We start from the raw sequence: 15,149 nt of genomic DNA, 5'->3' as shown, positions 1-15,149 counted from the left end.
CGTGCTCCATTGCTGACGGTATCTAGGTTCACAGTTGGAAATGGATGTCTGAATGGGGAGACTGATGCTGTGGGGAATCCAGCCTGGTTTACGTTGGTTTGCCCTCATGGTAAGGTTAACAGAAGAGCTGAAGGGAGTGAGGACACTCTCTCCTTAAAGTTAAAAAAAAATCGAACTTCTATCACATATCTTTTTGCTCCTTCTTTGCTGCCAGGAAACAACAATAAAAACCAGTCTGAGCTGTGGATTCAGTTTGTCATCTCTTTGCTTTTGTGATGCACAGGTAACTCTCGAGTTCCCACCCTGAAGATCATCTCTTGCTGATTTTAAATCCGAAACAGGCTCTCTTCATAAACCCATCAGCTATCGAGCAGATATCTGGGTGTTCACCTCATGTGGTTGCAATGTTTGAATGCTCGGTGGAAAAAAATTCCCTGAAAAGCAGAGCTTTTAAAAAGCGCACATAAACCCTCCCATCTCTTCATCCCCTTAAGGGACCTGAGTCAGTTTGGGACAAGCCCCTAAATCTGTTGTTTGGTGTTGTTTTTGCTTTTTTAAGTGTCATTGATGATTTGCCATGGTGCAGTCATTAGCTCCAAAGGTTACCGACCATCTCACCATGGCCCTGCTAAGCTGTGGGGACACGGGCAGGTCATGGAAAAAGCAGAGCTTTCGCCTTGGAGAAAGTCACAGACTTGGCGGGGGAGACACAAGTGTACCCCTATGCCAGTAGAAAGCAGTGAATGTTCGACTAAAGGGATAAACCTGCAGGAGCATACGCAGGGGTAGAAGAGACGCGGGGGGAGAAGAGACCCCGAAGGGGCCACAGAGGTCCTCCTGGGAGGACAAGCAGAGGAACAGCACGTGCACATAGTTTAGAAAAGCTGGAGTGGGGGGTAGATGGAGAAGAAGATGTGGGTCCCATGAGGCTAGAAATGTAACCAAATCACCAAAGGACCTGTAGACCCTGGTGGACGTGTGGGCCCCACTGGTTGGTAATAAGGAGTGAGTAGAATATTTGAAGCTCTGGGGTGGCACCATCAGATGGTTCAAAGGATGGGAAGTTGGGCAGACAGTGTGAGTGTGAATCCTGGTTCTGCCAGTTACTCCCTTTGTAACTTGGTCAAGTGTTTTGAGCGTCTTTGCTGCTGTCCTTTGCTCTGCAATATGGGGACTATGAGGGCGCCTCCCCTGAGTTGTCCCGAGGATAAAGGAGTCACCATATGTAAAGCCCTGGCGTGGAGTAGCACGCCTGAGGGCTGGCAGGGCTCTGACTTGCCATTTAGGAGCAGTACACAGGAGGCTGGAGTGAGGGAGAGACTGGAGATGGGGGCCTGGTTTGCAGCGCTTTTGTGGTGGTCTGGGCGGCAGGTGCCAGGGGGGTGTGCCCTGTGGGACATTGGTCCTCTGAGCTCCTTTGGAGGTCGACGTACGTGCTCCGGACTATCCCTGCCCGCTTCTCCACTCTAGCCTAGGCTGTGAACCCAGGTAGTGGTAGGAACAGACCTGAGGAAAATTTTAGGAGGCAGAATGACCTGGGCTTGATGAAACTTCAGAAGCATTATATTATCTTGTCTTTTGGACAGTGTGGTTACTCTAGTGCCCACTCGTTCTAACAGGAGGATAGGTAATTGAACCTCAGCTGGCTAGCCTTCCTTGCAAACTAAAAGAAAATAGCCATTTTTAGAGTTTTATGCAGGTTTCTTTGCGGGCCATGTGGACAGCTATCATGGGGATATTTGCCTTCAATTTAAAATGAGTTTCCTTGGAAATCCATTGGACTATTTGTCTAAAATCTAATGTTGAGAAAACTCTTTTCTGAGGCACAAAAATATTAGTCCATTATGAACCTCTTTGTGGCAATAGAGACTGTAAGTACTAAATTCCACAACGGAATGGAGGCTGCTGGCAGCGGATTATCTAGGACCTGGGTTTAGGCAGTTTGCAAAACAATTCAGCAAAGTATATAAAGGCAACGGGGGAAAATAATATTGCTTTTTTGTGCTACCAACCAGGTTTGTCACATGGATTAGTAATTTAGATAGGAACAGCCATGAATCACTGCTTAGAGTTTTGCATTTAATTTTATCCTGGAAGCAATTTCCTTTCAAATTCTCAAGCGGTAGTTATCATTAATGAATTAAACATTATGAAACCCGGAGAACTATTAATTCATTTTGAAATAAGTAGACATTTAAATCTGCAAAAGAAACCTTGAATTTTTTTCAGTGGTGTTTAATATTTTCTAGCTGACAAAATGTGGAATGGCATTTGGCGGATGTCATTTTCCAGAATGGTTAGTGGTAGGTGTTGGGGTACCCAACGTCTTGCCTGCAGGTTTGGGGGCATGACAGATGAAGTCAGGTTTTCTCCGTGAACAGGGACTGGGTGTTTTCCAGAAAGGGAAAGATTAAAATGTATGGAAAAGGCAGCTGGTAAGTCGGGAGCTCTCCACCCAGGTTTCTTATCTCCAATGCTTTTCAGCTTAACCCTCTCGGTCCTGTCCTTTTCTGGAACACCTGCCACCCACGCTGTCTCCGCCTTTTTTCCCCTTATCAGATGTTGCTTTGGGAGGTGGTTCATTCAGTCATCAGGGTTTGTTGGACTCGAGTCTGTGGATGCTTCACACTCTGAAGTCTGTCTTCCAGAAAATGTGCCCTTGTGCAGGGTGACGGTTGTGGAAGGGCCGTGTGGCCACAGAGGAATGCTTGAAGATTTGGAAGCAGGAAATGAGAGGGAACACAAAGGCCAGAGTCCTTACATTTCAAGCCTGGAAATGTGTTCAGTTTTTCTGCCTAAGATAATTTAATGTAAAAAGCTGGTTGGAGAATCGGCGGATTGTTTCTACAGCAATGTTACCTGAATGATTGAAAAAGGTACAAGTGCTACCTTTTTTTTTTTTTTTGGTGAGGAGATCAGCCCTGTGCTAACATCTGCCAATCCTCCTCTTTTTTCTTTTTTGCTGAGGAAGACTGGCCCTGGGCTAACATCCATGCCCATCTTCCTCCACTTTATATGGGACGCTGCCACAGCGTGGTTTGCCAAACAGTGCGTTGGTGCATGCCTGGGATCCGAACCGGCGAACCCCAGGCCACTGCAGCGGAGCGCACGCACCTAACTGCTTGTGCCACCGGGCTGGCCCCTAAAAGTGCTACTTCTTAAGGCCAACAAATTTGATTTGTCTGGGACATGGGTGGCTTCTAGAACTTTTGTTTAACTCATCTTATTTTTTTAGACAATATTTAGGGCTGTTATTTATTCCCCTCCACCCTCCCACCCCACTTTTTCTTTGAAAGCCTCTTGCTTTGTCAACTGAAGTTGTTTTCATGACGGTCTTCTTGTCTGTGGGCAGCCTCTGACCTCGTCTGAGCCTCAGTTTCCTTGTGTGTAAAATGGGCATGATAATACCTGCCCTCTTGCACTGCCACAAATGTGATGAAGGTTAAATAGGATCATGGATAGGAAAACACCTACGTAATACCTTTCTATAAGCATATGAGGTAGGAGGAACTAAGAAGCTGTTGGATTACGAGGTCATTCCAGTATGACCTCGTCTTCACTAATTACATCTGCAATGACCCTATTTCCCAGTAAGGCCACATTCTGATACGGGGCTTAGGACTTAAACACACCTTTTTTGGAGACACCGTTCAACCCATACCCCTCTGTCACCCCTGCCCCCCACGGGTGGTTTGATACTCATTCCTGCTGCAGCTCAAGCCCACAGTCAGAGGGCAGCATATGCCACCCTGGACAGGGAAGCAGCTCCCCTGGCTCTTTCCAGAACTGGTAGCCGTGACATTATGTCTCGAATGACTGTGTCCTGGAGCCCCGGGAACATTGTGTGTGAATGTTGTGCAGCACTTCGGAAGCAACTTAGAGTTTGAATTAGCACCTAAACAAGCCCTCTCATGCTCTGTTGCCGTTTTCACTTAAGTCAACTAAGCCTGAAACCAAGAAGCTTAGATGGTACCTGGGGGAAGTACACAAGTCCTTGCAGTTTTATTTGAAACAAATGGTTTTATTGGAAGTACTGAGGTAGGAATTTGAGCAAATGCCTACTCTGTCCCATCCTGCGAGGTGGAATGAGTCGTGGCTTCTGAATGTGCGTGCAGGAGACTGGGACGCCAGAGAGCCCTAGCGCTCGTCCATAACACGGGGTCATGGCCGGGGGGCATCAGATCCACCCACGACCCATGTGGGTTATGAAGTGCCTCCTCCGCTCTCCCACACTCGGTAATTGACATAACTCGGTGCATAAGAAACATGGAGTTTCCCTAAATAGGATTCACACGGTAAGAACAAAGCCAGGAGACACCGAGTTTAGTCCTGGTTTTGCCCCAGTTTTGCTGACTAAACTTAAGCACATTTCTTATTAAAATAGGATCCCAGGTTTTTCATCTCTGTGTGAAAATAGTGAAATTCGCTGCATCATGATGTCTGCAAGGCAATGAATAGGTTGCTATATGCAAGCCGCTGGAAGATCTCAGATAAATAGTGATGGATGATAATGAGGACAGCCACTCACTAGCTTCGCCTCCATGAATAAATAGATTTTAGGCTTGGACAGAGGTATTTAAGAACAAGGTCTGAATTGCAGAGGGTCAGTTGGAGGAGCTGCTGGTCTTGTTCTCAGGGCCCAGCTGGGCTGAGAAGGAGTGCTGTAGACTTGCCCAGAGCATGCCCTGGGTAGAAGTCCACCTGCCAGATAAAATGGAGGGGCTCCAGGAGGGCTGGGGGCGTGGGGCATCCCCTTGGGTGACAGGTTACAATTGGAAGTTGAGGGAGACAGAATTGGGGAATATTTCCAGAGGTAGCAGTACCTCAGGGACAGGCGCCGGGTCCTAGGGTACAGGGTTGTCGGAAAGGCAGTTCCAGGTGGCCTGGGGGAGGGAGGGGAAGCCAGGAGTTCCGTGAGCTTCAGACCTGGTGGGCTAAGGAGCCAAGAAAAGACTCAAGTGTAGAGGAGCCCCGGACAGGAAGTCACAGCAGAGCTGCAGTCCAGGGGATTTGAGTGGGATCACAGGGGGTTGCATCCAAACTACCTAAATGTCTCCACTAAGGGTAGGGCTCGTCCTAGAAACTGGGGTTGATGGGTGGAGGGGATTCCAGTTGTGAGAAAGGAAGACTGGGGCAGCCCGATCTCAGGATGGGATAGACCATGTCTGGGATAGAGCAATCGCCCTACCCAGCCCCTCTCAGGAGCTTAGCCCTGCTTCATTTATTTCTGTAGATTTAGTAGCAGAGAAGGTCCCCAAATAGAGCTCAACTCATATCCACCACCTCAGCACAGACTAAGGTTGTTTTTTGCTGCTGCTGCTGTTGTTTTAGTTATCTGATTATTTTTAATCACAGGGCAAATGCATTATTTTGGAAAACGCTATTGAATGTAGATGTTTATACACTTCCACGACAAATTTGCTTTAAATGACTATTGATTAACAGGGCTGAGGCTGAGAGGTATTTTGTGATACGATACCGTCCAAAAATAGAATGAGCAAAGGCTCACAGTCAGATTTTTGATTGCTGGCCAGGGCCTGGAAGACATGGAAGTGGACTGTGGAATTATTTGCTGCTTTTGTGCCCCTGTGCGGTCAGAACACAAACATGAACCATAGGGCTTGGTCATTTAAAAGAAGTCACAATAGGATAAGGCAGGGAGCTGGAGTCGTAAAAACAGGCTGTGAGGAGCATTCTCTTGCTATATGGCTGCCTGTAGAGAAAACTCCATCTACGTGGCTGTTGAAAATTTGTTTCCTTTTGCCAGGATTCAAACCAGAGTATTCTGGGGCCCTAAAGGTTTGAAAGTAAGGCCCAGGGAAAATATATGACAGCTTTTGATATAAAAATTATTTTAGGGGCCGGCCCCATGGCTTGGCGGTTGGGTGTGCGTGCTCCGCTACTGGTGGCCCAGGTTCGGATCCTGGGCGCACACCAACGCACCACTTGTCTGGCCATGCTGAGGCAGCGTCCCACATACAGCAACTAGAAGGATGTGCAACTATGACATACAACTATCTACTGGGGGGCTTTGGGGAGACAAGGGGGAAAAAAAGGAGGAGGATTGGAAATAGATGTTAGCTCAGGGCCGGTCTTCCTCCGCAAATAGAGGAGGATTGGCATGGATGTTAGCTCAGGGCTGATCTTCCTCACACACACAAAAAAAATTATTTTGGTTTCACCATGAAAATTAAACCACGTGGACATGTGTTCAATGTCCTGGAGGAGGCATTGAAATAAAGAATTTGGTGATCTGGGTTTTTGTTGCGACTAGATGTTGGGTGAATCACTTAATTTCCTTAAAGTCTCAGTTTTCTCACCAGCAAAATAGAAAAATCTCCACACTTTCTCCCTCTTGCAGTGTTGGGGGTATTCTAGTGAGCCGTGTACACGACAGTGTTTGAAAACGGACTTCTTATACAACTGCTAAGAAGGAATTGTCAGCTCAAAGGTAAAAAGTCAGATTTTCTCTCTTTTATGCTGGTTCCCCTGCATCTATTTTAATTATATGCACTCCAGAGTTTTGATTGAAAAATGCTGATTTTTCCTTGTTTTACTACTTAATTAATTTAAAATGTTACCCTGAGTAATAGTGCTATATCTAGATGAGGGCTGTTCCAAGAGAAGGAATTGAGCAGAAGGATGTTTGTAAATAATGCTTAGGTGACAGTCTTGTGATAGTTATGGCTTTTTGAAGATGATTTTTATAGCAAGTCCTCAATTTTCCTGTCACTTTTTTTCTGGGCTCTCCCACTTCACCAAGCACGTTGGTTCCATGAAGCTGGTTGTTAAGGGAACTAAATCCCGAGAGAGCTCAACAGCTCTGCAAATCCACTTTTCATTTTCTGTGGCTAATTTTGCGGGCCCTCGGGAGGACGACAGGGGCTCTACCGCCTCCCTTCCTCACCTCTAGTGACGACAGAAGGAAGAAGGTATAGCAAATCCCCTAGACACGCAGTTTCCAGCTCCAGGGAGTAGCTATCCCTGGATCAGAGTGACCTTGAAGGCTATGCTGGACCCTTGGTGGCCAGAAGGGCTCTAGCGATGATGCTTGTGTGGGATCCAAATCCCAAAGATGACCCCCCACCCCATCCATCCCTTCCGTGCCTGCACTTGGGAGGCTCTGAGTGCCGGTGACAGCATGAGAATGCAGGACCCTCCTGCAGATAGGTATAAGCGCACCCAGGGGTCTTTGAAGTAAACTCTTGGGACTCCCAGGCTCTGTAGCTTTCCCAGGAGATGGACCTGTTTTGTATTTCACCATGTTGTTCTCTAGCTTATGTGTGTTCTCCAGCTTTTAGTTGTTAAGAGTATGGAACATCGGCTTCATTGTCTTCTCTTTATTCACCAACTCAATTGGAATCTAATTTCAGATAGAAGTCAGCCAGTAAATTTTGTTAATGGATCTTTTGGAAGCTTCTAGAGTCAGAATTGGAGGAGCTCTTGGAGGTCACCTTGTCCAGCCCTCTCACCTTATAGATGAGAACCCTGAGACCCCAAGAAGTTGAGTGACTGGTGACAGGTCCAGGTTACACAGTGAGTGAGTGGCAGAGTCAGGATAAGAACCCAGGGCTCTTTACGTGGATTTGGAAAACATCAAGGGGTTTTATTAAAGAATGGAGTAAGGAATACTTAGCAAGTGTACTCTCTTTTAGTTTAGCCAGGTTATTTTTGAGGCTATGGTATTGTCAAAATAATGAATCACATGGACTAGAACATCCTAATGTTATTATATGTTTATGGTTGACTCGCGGTAACCAGAATTCCCTTCTGATGCTGCTCTTGTGAGAAAGCTTGACGAAATGCACTGGTTTACTGTTCTGAATTAGTGACCAAAACTGACTCTTAGAGGTCAGGGACTCTTGCTGCCCCTTAGAATCATTCCAAATACTGGTTATAATTGTATACAATTATAGCTTCTGAGCATGGATTTGGCATGAACACAGCCATTAAATATATTCCAGCCCTGCTCCTTCTCCCCACCGCATTAGCTTGTTTAAAATACAATATTCTGGTTGTTTGAATTCTTCCACATGACCTTTAAAAGCCCCATTTGCAGTTATTTTATAGCTTTGGGGACAGAGTCGATGGGTTATCTTGGTCCAGGAAAATCATGTAACTTGCTGGGATTACACTGGTTGCATTCTGATGAGGCATTGATTTTTTTTTCTTCACCAGTATTTTCACATCAGATTGAACACAGACACAGGTGAGGTGTGAGCTTGGCGGTGAGATTTGCTTGGCTTGTTTACTTTCCCCCATTGTTCAAGTGGCTGTGATTCAGCCCCGGGTTCTTTTCTCCCTGATGTGAGAGGAGAGGGGGATGTGAAATCCCAGGGCATCGGTGGAGGTGTGACCATCGGATTAGAACATTCTTGGTGTTGAAAGCCTTGCCTGCTACTTCCTGATTACCCCAGCTAAAATAATTCCACATTTCAGAAGACCACTAACCGATACTCTAAATACCACTCCCTCAGTTTAGTTCCCTCAGTTGAGAGGAAGAGAGAAAGGAACCACGGAAAATCTCCACGAGGATGGTTACCTATGTAATTCTGAATAGGTGGTTTCAAACATGGAAGATATGGGTGTCACCTCTTATAAATTTTTGAGACGGTTACTGTGTGTGTGTATGTTTTAGCACGTTCAGACTGTTTCACTCTCTGAAAACTGAGAGCTTGCTTTTTCCCCATGTACTTTTCGTGTATGGCTAATCTCTCAGGGAGTTGGGACATAGTAGTCTGTATAATAAATTACTGCCTCAGTGGGCTTGCTGGTTCTTCTGGACCAGAGGGAAGGGGTCTGGCTTGAGGCAGGTTTACCGGTGGGGGTGCATGGAACTCGAAGTTTCCACTTGGCATGTATTGGCTGAGAAACAGAGATAATGATTGGGGCAGAGTGAAAACACTTCTTGTTAACAGTGTGGTGAATGCTTGGAAAGGAAAATAATATTGCAAACATTGGCTTATCATGGGGAGGCCACAGGAGTGGCAGAAAGAAAGTGGGGCTTGGCGTTACAAGATCAGGTTTAAGTTCGACCCTGTACCGGATGTGGGACCTGGTGAAGTCATGCAACCCTGAGCTTCACTTTCAATTGAAAAGTGAGGGTGGTGGGGAGGGAGAATGGGCATAGCGGTCCTGGAGGTGATGTTTGCCTTACCCTGTGGCTGGCTGAGTAATGGCCCTCAATGATATTCTTGTCCTAATCCCTAGAACCTGTGAATGTTCCCTTACATGGCAAAAGGGACTTTGTAGAAGTGACTAAGGATCTGGAAATGGAGAGATTATCCTGGATGATCTGGGTGGGTCCGGTGTAATCATAAGGATCCTTTCCTATAAGAGGGAGGCAGCAGAGGAATATGAGGAAGGGGCCACAAGCCAAGAAATGCAGATGGCCTCTAGAAGCTGAGAAAGGGCAGGAAACAGATTCTCAGAGCCTCCAGAAGGAACCAACCATGCCCGCACCTTGACGTTAGCCCAGGGCGACTAATTTCAGACATCTGGCCTCCAGAACTATAAGAATAAATTCATGTTGTTTTAATTCACTAAGCTTATGATAATTCATTACAGCAGCCATAGGAAACTAATACACTTACCTACCTCATAGTTCTTGTAATGATTAAATGTGACTTGGTATTTATATATTTATAAATCTCAAAGTGCTACCTAGATGTTATTGCTTTTAAAATGAATTTTTATATTCATCTGGATTTCCAGGTTAAGATATGTCAGGAAGACCAGGATAACAATAATCAGGACTTTTTAATTATGCAGCAAACAGGTTGTGTCTGAAAATTTAAACCCGTGTTATCAAATAATTGTTAATTGTGACATTGTTCATGATCATTAGCACCTGTTGAGTCACTTTTTAGGTGAGCAGGCAGGTGTGTGCCTTTCTGTACCTGTGGGTCTCAACCTTGGATGCTCATTAGAGTCAGCAGAAGAGCTTTTAAAAGTCAGGGCCGGCCCGGTGGCGTAGTGGTTAAGTTCATGCGCTCTGCTTGGGCGGCCTGGGGTTCACAAGTTCGGATCCTGGACGCGGACATACATACCCCTTATCCAGCCATGCTGTGGCAGGCATCCCACATATAAAGTGGAGGAAGATGGGCATGGATGTTAACCCAAGGCCAATCTTCCTCAGCAAAAAGAGGAGGATTGGCAACAGATGTTAGCTCAGGGCTGATCTTCCTCACCAAAAGAAAAAAAAAGTCCCAGTGTCCAAGCTGCACCCCAGGACAATTAAATTAGAACCTCTGTGGGTGGAATCTGAGTATCGGTGTTTTTTAAAGCTCCCTCGGCGATTGCAGGGTGCAGCCCAGGATGCGACCCACTGCAGAAGTGTTGTGTCTGCTCAGTCAGATTTTAAATCAATTCTCTTTGAAGTTTGATGATCTAGATGTTCTTTTGAGTTTTTGGGAAAGTGCTCTGCCGAGGAGTCTATGTCATATCTTTCAATGATATTAACATATCAGTTTATGAGCTATGGTGTGTTTCTGGCAAGTAATACAAAAGTTTTATTTAGCCAACACTCTTGAGATGTTTGGGAAACAGATTGGTGGGCCCTGATGGCAAGCACAATTTCAATAAGCCAACACTTTTCTCCTCGTATTGCCCAAAGATTTTTAAAAGCAATAGTGAGTGGGAGAAAGCTTTCTCCTCAGATGGTTAAGCCCCTTGAGAATTGATAAATACTGTTTTACTTATGTCATATGTCCTTATGTCTCCAGTCTGGAGGTAAAAATAATCATTTTGAAATTTTTTCCTTTGGAATCACTGTTGCCAGAAACCACGGTTTTTGAAAGTTGTCATTGCTGCCTCCCTGTTGTTCCTGGGTGCACTGAGCTGCAGTGTGCCTCGGGGGCATCTCTGGGCCACTTGTCATTGAGAGCGCCCTGGCCTTTGACAGCAGGTGACGTTATCTCCCTTATGTATGTCACAGGGAGAGTGTATTAGATAAATTGTTTTTATAAATCACAAGGTGTTATGTAGATGTTGCTATTTTATTTTCAGTGGGAATTCTGGGTTGAAGTTAGAGAGACGATAGAAAAAGCCGGTAGCATAAGATTATTTTCATGCATAAGAACAGCTGGGAGTCCTTACTTTCTAGGGTTCTTAGTGACCAAGTAGAGGCACTGGCTCTAATACCTCTAGCAATCAGGTGATTTCTTACTGGTCATGTATCAATTGGGTTTAATTTTATTATCTATAAATGGAAACATTAATGCTTGGCTTCCTTAAGGTTGCCCTAGGTGAATTTAGGTGTCCAGGCAGTAAGGCAGTATTTGAGTATAACTCTGGATTATATTGTCTCTGTTTAAATCTTGGCTCTGAAACTTATTGTCTGAGAGACACTCAGGAAGCTATTTAACCTCTTTGTACCTCAGTTTCTGCATCTGTAAAATGGGCGAATAAGATGCCTTCTCATAGGGCTGCTGTAAGGCACGTAGAAAACTTGGCTCTGATCCTGGATGTGTAACCATGGCCCTGCTCTTTTGCCTCCTCACCCTTGAATCTGGGGCAGCTTGGGTAAGTGTTTTTTCCTCTTTTCCTTCCTCTCTCCATCCCTCTCTTAATAAATATTTATTGGACACCTACTACTTGTTGGAACTACACCATGGATACGGTTTTTATGCAAAGTAGACACTCTTGCCAAGAACTTTAATGGCTTAAACGTTTGATGTAAATATTGATACAAAGTGGTGGTGGGAGGGATTGAGTGAGTACAGCCTGTCTCTGATAGATCAGAAAGGTAAGACCTTACATGGTGTATTTGCACCAACCAGAGTTAAGATCATAGGGTGTTTCTGTTATTGTGGGTGTGAATAGATGGTCTTAGAGACCAGGCACAGGAAGGTTGTTGGCCTGTTGCTGATGCACTGAGTGGTCCCCTGGGAGTGGACATGGTTCTCTGATTTGATTGGCCACACAATCAATCATGTATCAAAGCAAACATGATGATTGGGCATTTCTGTATGCCTGGCGCTGTGACAGCTGTCAGGAGTACACGGTCCCTGCCCAGATGGAGCTCCCTGAGAATCTGGAGACCTCACAGGGTGAGGTAATTACAGTGAGAATGCTGGGTAGGAGCCCAGGAAGCTTTCACCAGATCCCTTAGCTCAGAGAAGCATTTTCGGTATTTTATGGTTCATGAAATTGTTTATTTTTTAACCTATTTCTGGGTACCACTCACAAACAGGTTTACTTTGCTGTCATAAATTTATGCTTTTTTCATAGAAAATGGTCCCAAGTGAAATCCTCTTTTTCCAAGATTTCCCTCAGTAGGAATTTCTTGTGCTCTAATCAAGTCTGTGTAGCTTGGCCCTGCCTTTCAGTAACTTGGGTTTTATTAGCAATTAGAACTATTAGTCAAGTTTGGTGGTGATCTTAATAGCCATTTGGGTTATTTTTCAAATCTGCTTTTTAAGACTGAAAAAGAGAATTATTTTAAGGACATAGAATAATTCTAGAGAATGCTTAGAGAAATTTTGTACTTTTACCAGTTCTATTTAGAACCACATATGAAAAAAGATAATGAGGATGATAATGATTGCATTCTGCTTTTGAGTGGTTATTCTGTGCCAGACAGTATCCCAAGGGCTTTGCACATATATTCTCATTTTATCACCCAGCAACTGTATGAAGTCATGCTTTCTTGGTTTTCACATTCTACAGATGAGGGGCATTAAGGCACAACAAGGTTGGACACATTGCCCAAGGTCAAATGGCTCGTCAGTGGAGGGTCTACCATTTGATTCCAGATGGGTCTGACTCAGATGTGCTTTCCACACTACCGTATTATTGCCTTGGCAAAATCCACACTTAGGAGGTTGAGAGAGAAGAGCCTCTAAAAGAGACAGGAAGGATATATTAGCTAATTCACCCCAATATGTCCCTCACAAGTTTGGATGAAGAGGCATCGTGTTTATCTTAGAGATAGGAATGCCGAGCTGCTGAGAAATTGAGAATTGCCTCAGGTCACAACCTAAATCGTTGAGAGAACTTAATCGAGAAGCCTGGTGCTCCTCAAACTCATTCGATGAAGATTCAATCTACACAGTTGCACAATCTACATCAATTCAGATGCATTGCTGGAGAGACCCATTTCGTTTTGGGTAGTCTGAAACCAGAGGTTTAAGAATTTTCATTTTGGATTAGATTCTAAAACTTCTTTCTTCATATTTTGGAGAACTGCACAGGCTGTGTGTCTGCTCAGTGGTCACCTTGGGCAGGTTACTTCAACTCAGCAATGAATACTTCCTTTGCATGGCTGTTGAGAGGAGTGGGTGCTAATGGCACCTAGAACTTTGTAGGTATTCACTATAATTACTCAGTTATTGGTCACTTACTACACATTTGAAATAACTTTAGAAGAGAGAACAGGGTTCTCAAAACTGTAATCATGGGTCTAGAGAAGTTCTTCAGGGTCAACTTCAAGGTAGCAGAAATGGAGATTTTCTAAAAAGGAAACTCTCTGGCCTTACCACATGGCAACTGCATCTCGGTTTTTGTGCGTTGGGTACTGGAAACCACTTGCTTTGGACTAAGGAGTTAGTACTTAGGTTATGCTCTGTTAAGCCCCCAGAGCAGGACCTCCCTGACACAGACTTGGCTCCTAGATCCTAGTGGATCAACAGCTCACAGTGAGGGGAAGTAAGGAAAGTCACGGCTCCTCTCCAGGCACCCCTTCCATGCTCTTCCCTGGACTGGTCAAGAGTCCAGGATCTCCATTGGCTAACAGAGGCGTGCTGGACATTCTCCACTCATCCCTCCAGATCATTCTCCTGTCTTCCCAGACCTTCTTGGGCTGCATCACCCCAGCTCCCTTGCCCTCTGGCGTCAGGTTGGGTTTGGCCACTGGCAGGAAATGGAAGGACAAGAGAAGTGAGAGGTCAGAGCACTCCTCCCCTTCCCCACATCCCTGCTCCCTCCCTGCCTGAGCCCCATTTCCCTACCTCTCTGTTAGCTCCTGGGTGGATGTTCCATGGCTACAAGTTTTTACTGATTTTGGTGATACCTCCCTTCTCTTGCCTTTCAGCCCTGGGGTTAGTAGGGGACTTTCACTGTTGCTAATCCCTGGGGGCCTAGTGATGGTAGAGGAGTGATATTAATTTTTTTTCTTTGACAACATGTGACATTATGAGGTTTTCTCTTAGGACATGGAATCGTTCAAATGTGTGGTATAATTATTAACGGTCAGAAAAATTGTGGAAACACTGTTATCTCTTGAAAATGTTGAGAAACCTAGAAAACTAACTGGTGCGGTGGGACAGAGAGAGAGAAGGGACAGAGTCAGTAAGAGCCCGTTCTACCTGCCACCTCATAGGGCATTAGTTGGCTGATGTGATAGAAGCCCAGAAGCAGTTTTTTGTTTTTTTTTTTTTTTTGGTGAGGAGGATCAGCCCTGAGCTAACATCCATGCTAATCCTCCTCTTTTTGCTGAGGAAGACCAGCTCTGAGCTAACATCTATTGCCAATCCTCCTCCTTTTTTTCCCTTTTTCTCCCCAAAGCCCCAGTTAGATAGTTGTATGTCATAGCTGCACATCCTTCTAGTTGCTATATGTGGGATGCGGCCTCAGCATGGCTGGAGAAGCTGTGCGTCAGTGCCCACCCGGGATCCAAACCCCGGCCGCCAGTAGTGGAGCACGCGCACTTAACCGCTAAGCCACGGGACCAGCCCCCCAGAAGCAGTTTTTCAATCAAGTGTCTACTGCGTGTCAGGCACAGTTCTAGATACTGAGGATGCAGCACCGAATACGACACACGTGGAGCTCGTGTTCTGGGGACTTAGAGGGTGATTCTAAGCAAAATAAAATAGATAACTTAATAAGATGTTAGAAGATGATATGTGTCTGGAGAAAAATAACCAAAGAAAGGGGAGACGGGATGCTGGGAGGCATTGCAATTTGGAAAAAGGCAGTCGAGGAAGGCCTTCTGAGGAAGGTGACTTGGAGCACAGACTTGAAGGAGGTGAGGAGGAGACACATCAATATCTGAGAGAAGAGATTGCAGGCAGAGGGAAGAGCCTGGAGTGGAGGGAGCTAGGAAGGGAGTAGGGCGGGGCCCTGGGTGCGATGGGCTGGATGGTGCAGGGCCCTGTGGGCCATCGTAAGAACATTTACTTCTTGTGATGTGAGTGGCTGTTGTAAGGTTT

The 15,149-nt window shown here is 45.4% G+C and overlaps 1 protein-coding gene across 5 annotated transcripts in view; it reads left to right on the top strand.

Annotated features, from left to right (window-relative positions):
- Positions 1-15,149, top strand: part of RNF152 (ring finger protein 152) — a 76,246-nt gene that overhangs the window by 23,670 nt on the left and 37,427 nt on the right. The window contains exon 3 of one of the 5 annotated variants that reach the window (XM_087439304.1): positions 6,362-6,451. The exons of the other annotated variants lie outside the window; for them this stretch is intronic. The gene's annotated coding sequence lies outside the window, so the exon portion shown is untranslated. The remainder of the gene's footprint in view (positions 1-6,361; positions 6,452-15,149) is intronic. 5 annotated transcript variants of the gene reach the window in all.

The sequence above is a fragment of the Ceratotherium simum genome, chromosome 14, assembly GCF_057802395.1.
Source record: "Ceratotherium simum simum isolate JZ-2026a chromosome 14, ASM5780239v1, whole genome shotgun sequence".
Classification (NCBI taxonomy): domain Eukaryota; kingdom Metazoa; phylum Chordata; class Mammalia; order Perissodactyla; family Rhinocerotidae; genus Ceratotherium; species Ceratotherium simum.
The sequence above is the reverse complement of the archived record's forward strand: the minus strand, read 5'-3'. Positions and strand labels throughout refer to the sequence as shown.